The sequence below is a fragment of the Engystomops pustulosus genome, chromosome 10 (genome assembly GCF_040894005.1).
Source record: "Engystomops pustulosus chromosome 10, aEngPut4.maternal, whole genome shotgun sequence".
NCBI lineage: Eukaryota > Metazoa > Chordata > Amphibia > Anura > Leptodactylidae > Engystomops > Engystomops pustulosus.
Window position 1 is genome coordinate 83775393 of NC_092420.1, and position 15654 is coordinate 83791046.

General features: G+C 48.7%; 1 protein-coding gene across 8 annotated transcripts in view; it reads right to left on the reverse strand.

Annotated features, from left to right (window-relative positions):
- TTLL7 (tubulin tyrosine ligase like 7) overlaps nt 1-15654 on the reverse strand; it is a 174080-nt gene that overhangs the window by 91412 nt on the left and 67014 nt on the right. The gene's annotated exons all lie outside the window — the stretch shown is intronic.

Genomic DNA, 15654 nt, shown 5'->3' on the forward strand with positions numbered 1-15654 from the left:
CTTTCCAGTCTCAAATGATAGATTTTTTTTTCCACTGAACATCATTATACTCCATTCACATCTAAAGCTGCACTTAGAAGTAGTAATAACCTTTGCTAATAATCTTAGGGAATTGATTTTCTTTTTGCATCCGTTATCGTGAGTTAAAAAACGGGAAGTTTTGCACCTGTTTTGTGGGTTCCACAACAACTAATGCAGAAAAAAAACTGATGAACTGGTCCTAAGGCCTAAGACACAGTTCACACCTGTGTTGAGGGTTTCGTTGACACTCTCCTAAAACAGAAACGTGAATAGAAAGTCTTCCGATCACTTTGCATTCCCCATTGACTTGGTTACCTCCAATTGCGCTTCCGTTATTAATAGCGGAAAAAGAAAAAAAGTGGGGTGATGCACAATTTATCTGCTATAATGGGGGGAGGGAACCTGACAAATGTGTCAAGTGTGAATTTAGCCTTACTATTATAAAAGGCATAATCTACAGGGATGTTAAAGGAGATCTACCAGCAGATTATCGGTGGTAGACTGTCCTATAATTGATATACTAGCATCATCCCTCGCATCCGTTATAGGACAGTCTACCAGCGATAACCTGGTGGTAATTGTCCTTTAAAGGTGTTGTAATAAGTCTCGCCTATCTTTAAGACCTGCAGATGTGGGAACCACAAATCCCCTGATCCTCTCAATGCTAGTGGGACATCCAGGTTTCCTAAATCCCATAGAAGTCAAAGGAGAGCAGTAGGGAAGCTTCCCGCTGCGGCCCATTGACTTCTTTGGGAATTTCGGATCAGCTTTCAAGCTGACCTTTTTTTGATAGTATGGAGAATATTGGGTGACAGCAAATCCCTGTTCAATGGATAGCATGTGGCCTTAGCAGTTTGACCCCCAAAATAACACATTTATGATCTACTCCTTTAATATACTGTACTTTGCACATGTTTTTTTTATATTAGATGCTGTAGAATATTCTGATGTAAAAAAAATACATCTTTAAAAATGCAGACACTGAAACAGCAGGGGGTGCATGCTCTAAATGTTACATCAAATGTAAGACATAGGCCCAGATTTATCACTAGTGAGGCACTAATGTGCAGAGTGTGTGCCACAGAATTCCATAGTCGGGCGCACCCTGCATGCGCCAGTCATATTTAAAATGAGTGCACAACGTTTTTTTGATGCACTATGTTTAATGGGTGTTACAATTTCAACATTAATATGGCGCCCGGTTTGAATCGCCAAAGCAATGGTGGGGGGAGGTTTAAGATTGAAATGCCAGTCTTAATGAATTCCCCCCATGTGTTTTGGTAGTTTAGGACTCCAATTTTTTTTAGAAAAATCCTAATTTCTTCCCTATCTGTTCCGTGACACTACATGTAAGGCAAGCACACTCCACAGTGATATATGGCGCACAGCGCCGTATTACGGGGTAAGAGAGGACATGGCCTATCTTTCTCCCAGCTACGGAACGGTAGAGCGCCGCACATGTGCAGCACCGTACCGCTCCCGTACGGCGCTGTTCGCCCATTGCCGCCTATGGGGGACGTGTATACACAGTGTATATATGTCGGCCGTATATACATCCCCCATACGGCCTTGTGAATGTAGCCTTAATATGTAAATCTCTGGGCTGATAATACATCTATATGAGCCATATAGAATGAATAATATACAACTTCATTTGTGCTTCTGGAGCTTTCTGGCTGAGTGTAATAAGGAATGTTTAATGTTCATTTGTACAGGCGAGCTTGCCAAAGTAAATATGTGTTTACAGACATGAGCTGCGATTCGCGCTAATTTTAAGCATCCCACTATGGCCATTCCAAATGCTGGGAGGAAGGTGTCTCTATAGAGACGTGGAATACGCGATTCAGAACACGAGAGCTGCTAGCGTTTCTATTCTTTTTTTGCTCTGTTGAATTTAGAACCAACATCGATTTTATACTCCTCAATAAGATGCCGATAATGTGTACCCCGTCTTTAAAACCTTTGCCCTTTTTCTGAAATTGTGACTTGTACTCTAAATTTTTTAGCAAAATATATTCACATATTCCTTATCCACAACACCCAACATTCATGGTTTTTGTGACTCCATACAACTGAAAATGTGCATAAGGAGAATTAATCTATCCCCGAACCTGACTCTCTGGGGCACATTTACTAAGCGTCTGCGGACTGCACAAACGTCGGGTTTCCCGACGATTTCCATTTTGCACCGCATTTAACAGGGGTTTTTGTCGCATGCAATGGGATTGTGTCGCACACAAATCACGGGGGCGGGGGGAGTGGGCGTGCCGTCAGACGATCCGACGGATTCGCACAAACCGCGGGATTTAACTTTAAAATTGTGTTGCTTACATACACCGGGTAGAAGATGGTGAACTCCGGCGGACTTGATCGGAGAAGCGACGCATGCAGGATATCGGGCGCACGATCTTTGTGAATCGCAGCAGCTGTCCATTCTCATCGAGGATCGGACCTCGGGGATCGCGCAGGGATGGGTAAGTAAATGTGCCCCTCTGTGTCATGCCCTAAGCAAAGTATATCTAGGATCACCCCTCCTAATCCCTGAGCAGGAAGTCTTCCCGAGTTTTACACTACAGTATACTGGTCTCCTAAGAAGGTAATGCTGGGAGTTGGTTGCATCCCATCATTGATCTCCGGGGAATCAACCAATTGCTTGAGGTTCTACGGGGCACATTTACTTACCTCTCCCTGCACGATACCCGAAGTGCGATCCCTGACGAGAATGCACTGCGCCGCAATTCACTACGATCGTGCGCCCGATATCCTGCATGTGCCGCATCCCCGATCAGGTCCGCCGGAGTTCACCATCTTCTTCCAGGTGCACGTAAGTGCATTATGTGCTACACAATTTTAAAGTTAAATCCCGCAGTTTGTCTGAATCCGTTGGATCGTCCGACGGCACTAACCCCCCCCCCCCCCCCCCCCCGGGATTTGTGTCGCATGAAAGCCGGCGCGATTGCAACACAATCCAATCGCGTGCGACAAAAACCCGGGAAATAGTCGGGAAACCCAACATTTGTGCCCATATATGAGTAAAACTTCTCCTGACTGTGGGTCATCAGTTATTGTAAAACTACATCTCCCAGCATGCACCGGTGCTGCTTTATACGACTCTGATGTCCATAGCCATCACACAGGTAAAGGATCCAGCGAGGATGGGAGTCCGGAGGGAGAGCACGGAATTCCCACATGAGATCCGCTCTCCTCTCCGGCATTGTTCTATAATGAGATGTTCGCTCGCTAATGAAGCCGACTCACAAGTGCCATTCAATAACCCAATTTCTGTCCTTTTCTTAGGTTTTAATTAACATCACAAAGCGAGAGCGTACAACAGACACGGGTAACAGATTTAACTGTAAAACCAAACAACACCGCCTGAGTGAAAATCTATTTTTAATCATTATGTCAACATGCATAATTAAAAGTACTCATATAAGCTGATACAAATGTACCCAGCATGTGCTGTCTCTAATTATGGCATTTAAATTTGCAAATGATTACAGTATTAGACTGGTAAAACTGGCAGCTAACAAGGGAAGGAACAGATCCAAGAATGTAATGTTCTCCCCATAGTCTTCCTACAGGAAACGAGCCCATTAAGTGTTTGCATTAATGGATTAAAGGAGTGAAATCACCCAAACAGGGAAGGGATATTTCAACTTAATGTATAACCTCTGCACCTATATATATAGATCATCACAAGTATCACTTGCCCCTATACCCAGTGGTTAATCTCACACTAATGTACATTACCAGTAATGGATTATAATATAGAAGGTTTGGGTGGTAGCCCAGGACCCAACTCTTCTAGGAGCACGGAGCATACGCCAAGTGGGCGGAGAGCGGGCATGACGGACTGGGCTGGGAGGGGCACAGAATACAGGTGGTTGGAATTAATTGGGGGGTGGAGAACAACATTAGCTGTGATAGGGGGCTTTAAATGCGGGGGGTGGAGTGAGAGGGTTTATAAAGTCTGGCAGGGAGGGAGAGCCTCATTCTGGCCAGAAAAAATTGTGTCGGCATGTCAGCGTTAGAAGAGTTGATTGCCAGGATGAGGGAGGAGGCGGCAGCGAGGGGTCCGGAATGGGTCGAGCAGCAGCTGGGATCGTGGGGCCCAGGAGCGGCGCAAGATGCGGGTGTGGAGAGGCCAGCGCGATCTAGGAGGCCACTGACGAGACTGAGCCCATCATCATCACCACAACGAGGAGCGGGCAGAAGCCTTACCTGCGCATCGGGAGGATCCAGAAGTGCCGGAGCAGCGGCAGGGAAGAAGAGGTCCAGGATGGCATCGGAGGCAGTGAGTGGAGCGGAGGTCCAGAGACGATTGGCGCCGGCAGGAGTTGCGGAGAGCCGGGGAAGATCGGGTAGGAGGAGCGATGGCAAGATGGCGGCAGCTCGAGGGGCTGCGAAGATGGCGACGCGAGCAATACCGGAGCGGCGGGAGTCTGGCCGGAAGAGGAGGGGTGGCCTGGAGTCTGGGCCTGCACGACAGCGGGGGCCAGCACCAGGGACGCGGTGAGTGGCACTGGGGCAGCTGGGAGGAGCAGAGCGGCTGCCCCAATGGTAGCGGAGGTCGTGGAGAGGCCCCACGATGCCTCCAGGGGCACGGAGGTGAGGAGGAGCGTGGCCTACATGCAGCCAGGAGGGGCGGCTGTAAAGGAGAGCTCGCCGGCATGGAGCGAACGGTCAGTGAGCGCACCGCAGAGGGTGCAGGATGAGGGACGGGCGTCGAGGGAGATAGGAACGGGGGCGCCAGTGACTGGGCCTGCGGTCACTGGCTGGAGCAGACCGGTGGGGGCGGGGCTTAGCTATGGCCACGCCCCTGGGAGTGGTATCGGACCGGAGGAGCCTATGGTGGTGTTAGAGGGCTGGAATAGGGCCACTGCGGAGGTGCCGCCGATTTTGGTGGACGCTGGTAGCGGCATGGGGTTGTCAAGGGCTCCGGTTCCGACGACTGGCAGAGGAAGTGATGTTTTCCAGGGTGTCTCCTCTGTCTTTTTTCCATTACAGGAGAGAGGTGGCACAGGCGGCGCTATCCTTGATGTGGTGCGGTAGGCTATTGGGATGGCTCCGCCAGGAAGCGGAGGAGTGCCAGGACTGGTGCCAGGAGCAGATCAGCACATGGAGCGGAGAACCTCAGCGGGGGAGTCTGGACAAACACCAGCATTGCAAGGAGGTAGCTTGGTCCAACCAGGTGCGTTCACAGCATCAACCACTACATTTGGTGTACACACACAAAATGCACAGGGTCAAGGTAGAAGGGGGCCGCTAGTGCAGGCTGGCCCGTCCAATATGGGTAATATGCAATTGGGGGCGTTAGGTAACTTATTTCAAGGGTTTCGTCATTTGTTGACAACATGTGAAGCATCTTTGGGGTCACAGCTGGGGGGCCCGGTATGGGCGTGGAGGGGTGAACAGGAGAGAGAAGCGATTTTTGGGGGGGCGACTCCGGTGGTGCAGCCAGGGGGGGTCGTAGTGAGTACAGGGAGTCAGAGTGTCTCCACGGAAACAGGGGAGACTGAAAAAGAGTGCAGACTGAAAAAGAGATGGCATCGAAAGTATTGCCGGTGTCCGACGCTGCTAAGGGTAGTCTTTACATTTGTTTTGATGGGCCTTTGGGAGGGCATTTGAAACAAGAGGTAAAAGAAAAGATATGGTGGCGGGAGAACATAGATATATTTACACTTCTGCCTCTGGAGCGATTTAGCACCGAGAAGTGGGAAAAGGGGAAGGAGCATAGGAAGGAGGAGGATGAGGAGAGAAGGAGATACAGGCTGATACCGAGGAATTTTGGTAACTGGTTACATGCCTTTGCCGTTTTGGGAAGTGTGATTGGTGAAAAGAATCCGGAATGTTGTTCTGGTTTGTTCGGCTACCTAGATATTATTTGGGATGCTTATAAAACATATGGTGGCATCGCATGGCTAAAGTATGACGAACAATTCAGACAACGCATGGCGGTTCAGCCCACGTTACAGTGGGACCACAGGGATATTTCACTGTGGATGAGGATTATGACGGCCCCAAAAACGGCGGCTAGAAATCCATTTGTGGGGTCAACTAGTGGGAATTCCTTTCATGGGGGGCCCGACGGAGCAAAGGCGGGAAGTTCGTCGGGCAGTCTCAAAAAAGGAGTTTGTTGGAAATTCAATGAGAGCTCCTGTACTTGGGGAGCGTCTTGCACTTATCGACACGAATGTTCAGGTTGTGGGGGAGCAAATCATCCCCTGTTCAAGTGCTTTAAACGGGCAAAACCCTCACAACAGCGGCCGGGTGACGGGGCTTCAAAAGAGGGCGACGCCGGTGAAGCTAGGAGAAATGAGACAGTGGCTAGGGATCTATCCAAATAGGGAGAAGGCGCAGTTGTTGTTGGAGGGGTTTCAAGACGGGGTTTCAAGCCCCTTTGACGTCCCACCAGTAGAGGGTTTGCGGGTATCACCACTGGGGGTTGTACCAAAGAAGAAAGAAGGCAAATTCAGACTGATTCATCATTTATCGTATCCCACGGGGGCTTCGGTAAATGATGATATTGATTCTTCATTAACGGCAGTGACATACACATCATTTGACGCGGCGGTGGCATTGGTCCGGAATGCTGGGCAGGGGGCATTAATGGCAAAGGCCGACATTGAGTCGGCATTTCGCCTCCTGCCTGTGCATCCGGAATCAATGCACCTGCTAGGGCGTTGTTTTGAAGGGAAGTTCTTTGTTGATGGGTGTCTCCCAATGGGCTGCTCCATTTCATGCGCTTACTTCGAAGCATTCAGTACATTTTTGGAATGGGTTATTCGGAAGGAGTCAGGTTTGCGGGGGGTCAATCATTATTTGGATGACTTCCTATGTGTGGGGCCTGGGGGTAGCTGGGTTTGCCATATTCTCTTGAAAACATTAGAGGACGTGTTTGGCAGATTAGGGGTTCCCTTAGCGCATGACAAGACGGAGGGGCCAACCACGTCTTTGTGTTTCTTAGGAATTGAAATTGACTCTGTGGAAATGGTGTGTCGTTTGCCAGAGAATAAACTGACCGACTTACGTTTAGGGGTTCAAGAGGCATTGGTCAAGACAAAAGTGTCACTTAAACAATTGCAGTCTCTATTGGGGAAGCTTAATTTTGCATGTCGCATTATGCCGATGGGAAGGGTATTTTGTAGAAGACTGGCACAAGCGACAGCAGGCGCCAAACGGCCAGAACACTTGATTCGACTCCGGAAGGAACACAGGGATGATTTACGGGTGTGGGATAGTTTTCTGGTGAGCTACAACGGTAGGACTTTGTGGATGGAAGAGCCGGTGACGAGCGTAGCCTTGCATCTGTTTACCGACCCGGCTGAGTCCGTGGGGTACGGGGCATTTTTTCGAGGCAATTGGAGTGTAGGGGGTTGGCCAGTGCGGTGGCTGGAGGCAGGTTTCACGAAGAACCTCTGTTTGCTCGAGTTGTTTCCAGTGGTGGTAGCGGTTGAGTTGTGGGGGGCTCAGCTAGCAAACAAGTGTGTGGTGTTTCACTGCGACAACATGGCAGTGGTGGAGGTGATATCGAGGCAGACTGCATCTTCGCCCCCGGTTATCAAGCTGCTGCAGCATCTGCTTTTGTTGTGCTTGCAGTGGAATATTTTGTTTAAGGCAGTGCATGTTCCAGGGGTAGATAACAACATCGCTGATGCGCTATCCCGCTTGCAGTTAGACAGGTTCCGAGAGCTGGTGCCAGAGGCTGCGAAGGAGCCGTTACCTTGCCCAGAACATCTGTGGGAGCTGGTGTGGTAAAGTTTATGCACTGGATAAAAAGGTCATTGGCTCCATCCACGTGGGGGTCTTATCAGAAGGTTTGGAAAGATTGGTTGTTGTTTATTGATTAATGGGGAGCGGATGGTTTGTTGAGGGACCGCTCAGAACAATTATTCTGCTTTATGGCAGCGCTTTTTGATAAAGGGGTGTCTGGGGTGGTAGTTCATAGGACGTTAGCGGCATTATCGTTCCTTTTCAAGCTCATTGGGGGGGGGGGGTGATGCAACCCAGGCATTTTTGATCCGTCAAGCCACAAAAGGTTTTGTGAAAGGTGGGGTGAGAGCAGATGGTAGGCGGCCGGTGTCGTTTGAGCTGCTACTGGGGATTGTGCAGCAACTACATGGGGTTTGTAGGTCCGAGTATGAATGCCGGTTGTTCACGCTGGCTTATTCATGGGCCTTTTTTGGGGCGTTTAGGATTGGTGAGCTAGTTAGTGGCAGCAAAAAGACGGAAGGGGGTGTGCAGAGTAGGCACGTGGTGTTGGATCACACATCGGTGAGAATCTGGTTGTTTGGATCAAAGACAGACGTGAAGGGAAAAGGGTTTTTGATTAAGTTGTACAGGCTGCAGGAATGCGTATGCTGTCCGGTTTTCGGTGTATGAGGAGTATCTGGTTGTGCGGGGTCAGGCGAGGAGGTCACTGCTGGTGCATTAAGATGGTACGTCATTGTCTAAGTTTCAATTTGTGTCAGTGTTTAGGAGATGCGTTGAGCGGCTGGGGTTATGTCCAAAAGAATATAGCTCGCACTCTTTTAGAATTGGCGCGGCGACAGAGGCAGGGAGGTGGGGGCTCTCTGAGGATGAAATAAGGAAGATTGGACGCTGGGAGTCACATAGATTCAAATCGTATGTCAGGCCGCGGTTGCTCGAGTTTTAGATGAGCGTGCCTTTGGAGGAGGAAGTAGGAATATGGTTGGGTTGAGTTTCAAAGTTAATTTGCTGTTCTAGTAATATGTTTTTCTTCAGGGACTGCGAAATGTATAATTTGGGTGTTTGGCCATTCGTTTGTTTACTGGGCCGAAAGAAGGGCGAAGTTGCGGCTATTGGGTAGGTCATTGGGCATGAATCCTGAGCAGGTGAATGTGCACTGGATGGGGTTTCGAGGCCTAAAATGGTGTAGAGTGCGGCCAAAACTGCAAGAATGTTTTAAGAGATGGGGTCCCCCTGATGTTTTGATTTTGCATGTGGGGGGTAATGACGTTGGCAGCTTCCCGATGCGACCTTTGATCAAGACGATTAAGAGAGACATATTGTGCCTGTGGGATTCGCATCCAAAGATGCTAATAGTGTGGTCGGACATGATACGGAGAGAGAAGTGGAGGAAGGCTGTGTCGGGTGTTCTCGGGTGAAGGTTCACAGAAGTGTGGCCAAGTTTGTCAGATTGAATGGCGGTTTGGTGGTGAGGCACAAGATGCTGGATGCTGACAGGTCCTATACAGGACCGGATGGTGTTCACCTAACTGAAGTGGGGTTGGATGTTTTTAATTACAGCCTGGCGGAAGTAGCTGAGTTTTGTGTGCGGCTGTGGGGGAGCATGGTGGCTTAAGGGGTCAAGTCGCCATGCTTGGCGGGTTCTTGGCAACAGCCAGCGGTGATTTACAAATTGGTGGCTGGTAAAATATAGCCACAAGAAGTAAGGAAGGTGGAGTTGTGGAAGAAATTATGGTAATTTTCCCCTTGGATGGTATCCAGGAGGAATGGTGGGTTGCATTGTCTCCACTTGGTTGGTCTAGGGCCACATCCTCTTTCGCCATTTTAGCTAGGAGGTTGGCGGCTAGTGGAGCTGGGGTTGTGGTCCTCGCGCGCTGTGCGCGTAATTTATGGTTTTGTGAGACAATGCTGATATTTGAAGTCTTATTTGAATACGGTACCAATTCGGGGTGTTGCCAAGAGCTCAGCTATTACGTTTACAAGTGTTACTATATTATCTATTGTATTCTTTAACAATGTTTTATATTTTACAGATTGTTTAACAAGAATTTGAAATAAAACGCTGTGACCATTCACCTTTCCAACTACTCATGTGTCTGTGTCGTTATTTAGATAGGGGGTGGTCAGGCGAGGTGTATTGGGTGTTTCTCCTATGCCCTGAACTCAGCCATTGCCCGGTCATGGATACCTAAAGCACCCTCCAAATTTTATACACAGAAGGACCTTCACCCATAAAATCCTCTTACACCCGTTCCTGCTCTCATTACACATGTACACAAGAGCCATTAATGGACCTTTCAAGGTCCTCCAGAAGTCCTGAAACCACAGATGAAAGCAGCAGAAGGGACACATCCAGGGCCGGCTCCAGGTTTTAGTAGGCCCCTGGGCGACAGAGCCTTAGTGGGCCCCTCCTTGGACCGCCCTCCAGTGGCCACAATGCGCCCCCTCCCCCTGCGGACACACTGACCCTGGGGACTGATCCCCCCCCACCCCCCAGGGACACACTGATTCCCCCCCTGCGGACACACTGAACCCCCCCCCCTCCCCTGAGGACACACTGAACCCCCCCCCCCTCTCCTGCTGACACACTGAACCCCCCCTCCCCTGCGGACACACTGAACCCCCCGCTCCCCTGCGGACACACTGAACCCGGACACACTGAACCCGGACACACTGAACCCCCCCCCTGCTGACACAATGACCCCCTCCAGACACATTGAAACCCCCCCTCCCCCTGTGGACACAATGACCCCCCCTGCTAACACACTAACACCCCCCCCCCTCTCCCCCTGTATACACACTGACCCCCAGCCCCCCCGCGGACACCCTGACTCCCCTCCGGAAAAGAAAAAAGAAAAAATTCACCTTTCCTGGTTCCCCCGGAGCAGCGCCTTCAGCTGTCTTCGGCCTGGGCCTCCCGTACGCGCCGGCTCTGAAGCCGGGACACGTGATCCGATGACGTCATCATGTGCGCCGGCTTCAAAGCCGTCGCATACCCTGCGGAGCGCTGCATCGTGGGAACCGGGACAGGTGAGTTGCAGATTCTGCCTCTATGCTGCGCTCCCGACCAGCGCAGCATAGAGGCAGAAAAGCGATCGATCCGGATGGTGATCAATTATACCAGTGTCTTATAGTGACACTGGTACAATTGATCCGGGGGCCCGAGTGGGCCCCTCCAGTACCCCGGGGCCCCGGCACTTGCCCGGGTTGGCCGGGTGCTGGCGCCGGGCCTGGACACATCGTCCATTCCCCAATAAACTGATTCTAGCACCAGATGTAGGAAGTGATTCCTGACTTGTAGGGGCCATAATATTCATACAGCCCACTAAGGAACTGTATATCTTCCTTATAGATATCACTCTATATCTTCCCCTATCAAATATCCCAAAGTAGCATCCCAATAGGTTGTTTTCTGCTGTATCTCTGATCTCTTGTATCGGGTTAGAGGATGGGCCCTGCGGAGGATCCTCTGGCACTCTGGTGGGCCAGTCCGAAAGTGTGGTCCTCCACTTAATGCTGCTTCCCAGAACTAGCACATCCATGTGTCATATGATATGTAAAAAAGGATGAGCTGCAATACCAAGCAAAGCCACTATACAGTGCATGGTGCTATGCTTGGTAAGTAATTTGGTAACTGAGAAAAAATGGGAATTTATTCACCTCTCTTAATTCAAAATTGATTCACTGTAGGTATATATCGAGAGTACGGCCAATGGTAAAACCTAACTTTTATTAATATTAACTGATAAAAGGATAAAGACTCCTAAACTATATAAGTGTGTATAAAGTTACAATTCAGATCTTAGAACAGACTGATGCATGTCGATGCCTGAGGATCTGACAGATATAGGTGGGAGGCTAAACCAGCTATTTGATAAGACAGAGACAATAGCCTAAGCTAGTGCTATTACAGCACTCTCACCACTAGGCTAAAATGATGTATGCTCTATCTAAAGCTAGCACTCCTCAAGATAGTATTAAAATCCGACGCGTTTCCTGAACACATTCATCAGGGATCTGATATTTGGTTTGTGTGGTCAGCAACTGTATCCACATATTGTGGATTAGATTATATGGTTGACCACATTGTTAGTAGAACACATATAGATGGCGTGTCCCCGCATAGATGTCAGCGGCAGCCGCCCGCGGGGAACGCCGGATATATATTACTAAAACCCCGCCCCCCTTGTGACATCACGTCACGGTCTCTGACCAATGCGGGGGCGCCCAGGGAACGGACCTCCCCGCATCGGATCCTCTCCCTGACGTCATTGGACGTTACAGCCAATGGATAAACCAAAGCACCCGCCCACCCCCGATCATGTGACCGGAGGCGGGATAGAGCCCGATCATGTGACCGCGCGTCATAGAGAGGTCCAGAAGGGACCGCCCCAGCTACGCGACTCACTTCCAATTGGCTGTTCGGGATGAAGGTAAACACACAAAGATGCGAGGCCGCTATTGCCAAGGTGAAATGGCAAAAGAGGGGGGGATATATTGATAGTAAGTAAGGGAAAAAGAGTACACTCGTCTTTCAGTGTACCTAGCCGGTAAGTATAGCCTACACCTATATAGGTAGAAATGATAAGAAAATAAATAAAATGGACGGTGATATCCAATATGATAATGGATCCGCAAAAGGATGCTCCGGTATTGGTTAGGGGTAAAAGGCATTTATGAGAACAAGAAAATAATAATAATAATCATAGGACAAGAGATTGGCGAAATTCATAGATAATAAAGTATAAATGATGAGAGAGAAAAGACACGGTATCGAAGGGAATCACAGGGAATAAAAAGCTCATCCCAGAGACAACTATGATTACCACTGCCTAAGGGACACACTGGTCATAGGAAACTAACAAAAGACAGACATTCATTAAGTCCATTGGGGTCGACTGAGTCAAGGGTAAAGATCCATTTGGTCTCTTTTTGTTGGATCAGCCTGTCCCAGTTCTCCCCCCGTTTGGGTGGTCTGACTTTCTCTATGACTTGGAACCTTAGCAGTTGTGGATTGCTATTATGACAGCTGGCAAAATGTCTAGCCACTGTGGTGGTCCGTTGATTCCTAATGTCCCCAGCGTGTTCTTGGATCCTGATTTTGACGGGGCGATGGGTTTTGCCCACGTAGTTAAGGGGACATGGACATGTAAGCATATAAACAGCTCCCTCCGTCCTACAGTTCGCATAATCCCGTATAGAGAAACTTCTTCCATTACTAGCGCTTTGGAAAGTATTACCTCCCTGGACCAAGGGACACACGCTGCAATTGCCGCATTTAAAAGTCCCGGTCCTCTCTGAAAGCCACGTACGGGGTCCTCTTGGTGGTTCCAGATGGCTATGTACAAGCCTATCGCGCAGGTTCTTACCCCGGCGATAGGTGACTGATGGAAAGGGTGTAAGAACGTCTCTCAAGTCAGGATCCTGTCTTAAAATCCGCCAATATTTGTCAAGGATCTTTTTCACAGAGTTTGCTTGTACGTCAAAAGTGCCAATCAGACGTAAAGTGTTGTCACTTCCCCGAGTTCTCGGGACTAGAAGTTCTTCACGTCTGGAGGTCAAGGCATGTTGGAAGGCTTTTGTTACCGTCCTTCTAGGGAACCCCCTCTGTGTAAACCTGTCACTCAGATCTCTAGCTTGCGACAGGAAATCCTCGACATGGCTGCAATTGCGTCGTAATCTGAGAAACTGCCCTTTCGGTATCCCTCTTTTGAGGGGAAAGGGGTGACAATAGGCTGTTAGTCGCCGTGTCCTTTCTGTGTACTTTTGTCTGTAAGTGACCATTGAAAGTCTTTGAGATGCGAATGTCCAAAAACGCAATTGATTGTTCCTGGATGTCACTCGTGAATCTGAGGCCCAAATCATTAACATTTAGCGCCTGGACAAATTTTTCAAAATTTGCGGGGGTGGATGACCATAGAATGAGCACGTCATCTATATACCTAAGCCAGATGGAGATATGGGATGACCAGTTGGCTAGTTCCTCTGAGAATACTATGCGGTCCTCCCACCAGCCGAGGTAGAGATTAGCGTAGCTGGGGGCCATTGGGCTCCCCATAGCTGTCCCCCTCAGCTGGTGGAAGAGCTTACTCTCAAAGAGGAATATGTTCTTCTCAAGAATAAACTTGAGAAGGACCCCCACAAACCCATTGTGTCTATTAAACTGATTGCCTCTTGTACTCAGAAATGCCTCCACTGCCTCACATCCCTTATCATGAGGGATGGAGGAGTAGAGGGCCTCCACGTCCAAACTGGCCAGATAGGTGTTATCGTCTACCGTGATCCCTTCGATCTGTTTGAGGACATCGGTAGTGTCACGGACATAAGATGGAAGACTCGTGACAAAGGGTCTCAAAATTTGGTCCACGTAGAGGCTAATATTCTGAGTCAGGCTGTTGATCCCATACACAATGGGTCGTCCCTTTAGGGGGGGGAACCCCTTATGGACTTTGGGCAGACCATAAAATGTTGCAGTAGTGGGGAATTTTGGGAACAGAAACTCATGTTCTTGTTGGCTAATGAGATGCTCATGTAGTGCCTCATCCAAGATCCTCTTGAGTTCCCTTGAATATTTGGCTGTGGGATTTGATGAAAGGGGTCGATATCCCTCATTGTCAAGGAGGATATTTTCACACATGTTTACATAGTCTGCCCTTTCAAGCAGAACTATGTTGCCCCCCTTGTCCGAGGGTTTTATGATGACCCTATCGTTCCTTTCTAGGTTCAATAGGGCCATTCTTTCCTTGGAATTAAGATTATTAAAGGGGTCATGCATAACACCTTCGAGGTTTTTTAATTCCTCCGTGACAAGATCCACAAAAACATCGACATGCGTGGATTCCACAGCTGGATTTTTAAGGCTTTTCTCTTTGAGGGACGTGAATGGGCCTAAGCCTGGTTCTCTCTCGGATTCTGCAAAGAGGTCCATTAAGGTGTCAAAATCCCCCAGGTCAGATTCGTTTACCCCTAAATCAATGCATCTCTTGCGGTCATTACATTTGAAGAACTTTCTCCATTTTAATTTTCTTGCAAATAAGTGCACATCCTTGACCCATGAAAATAGGTCAAAGCGTACAGATGGTACAAATGACAATCCCTTACTTAAAAGATCCATCTCTGCCTTGTCTAGAGAATGTGAGGACAGATTAATGATGCACTTATCACTGTCCTTATCCATAATCACTTTTTTGTTGATGGTCCTTGATCCCCCCTTAGCAGGTATCCCGAAATTGGGGGGTTGGTGGCTAAAAAACCCCCACGGGTACCTCTGTTAGGCTCTCCACGACCTCTCGGTCTACCCCTTCTCCCACCGCGCTGAGTCCTCCCAGGCCCCCTTGGAGATTGAGAGTTACTTGGGAACTCAGAGTCAGTGGTATCACTTTCTGAGGTTGATACCTCTACCCCCTTTTTCCCTGTAATAGGGATCTGGGCTTGTGACAGGAAGTCATATGCTCTCCTATCTTTGAACTCCTGCAGATCTCGTTGAAACTGAAAGTGTTTGCGTTCTTTTATTTGAGATGTAAACCTTTCAATAGACTGCTGTAGAGCCCTGTCCTTTTTGTCAAAGCTCACAGAGTCCTTCAATGTTCTGACATTCACAATTTCATTCTGTAAGAGTTCGCTTGTTTTATTAAAGGCCACCTTCTCTTCTTCCAAAAGAATATTCATCAAGCGCAAAGAGGATGCAGTAACCTCTTCTTCCCACCTACTCTTAATATTGGGGGTCTTAAGTCGTGGGAAGGGGTAATGGGGATTCTGAGGCCCCTAGGCACAATTTTATGTTTCAAATAATTCTCAAGGCTCTGTATTTCCCACCATGATCTAATATATTCCTTATAGGTCTTGGTAAGGGAATTGAAGGCACTTTTTAAAAAGATGGAGTGTCCTGAGGGGGGTAATTCACCTTCAGAGAACACATTC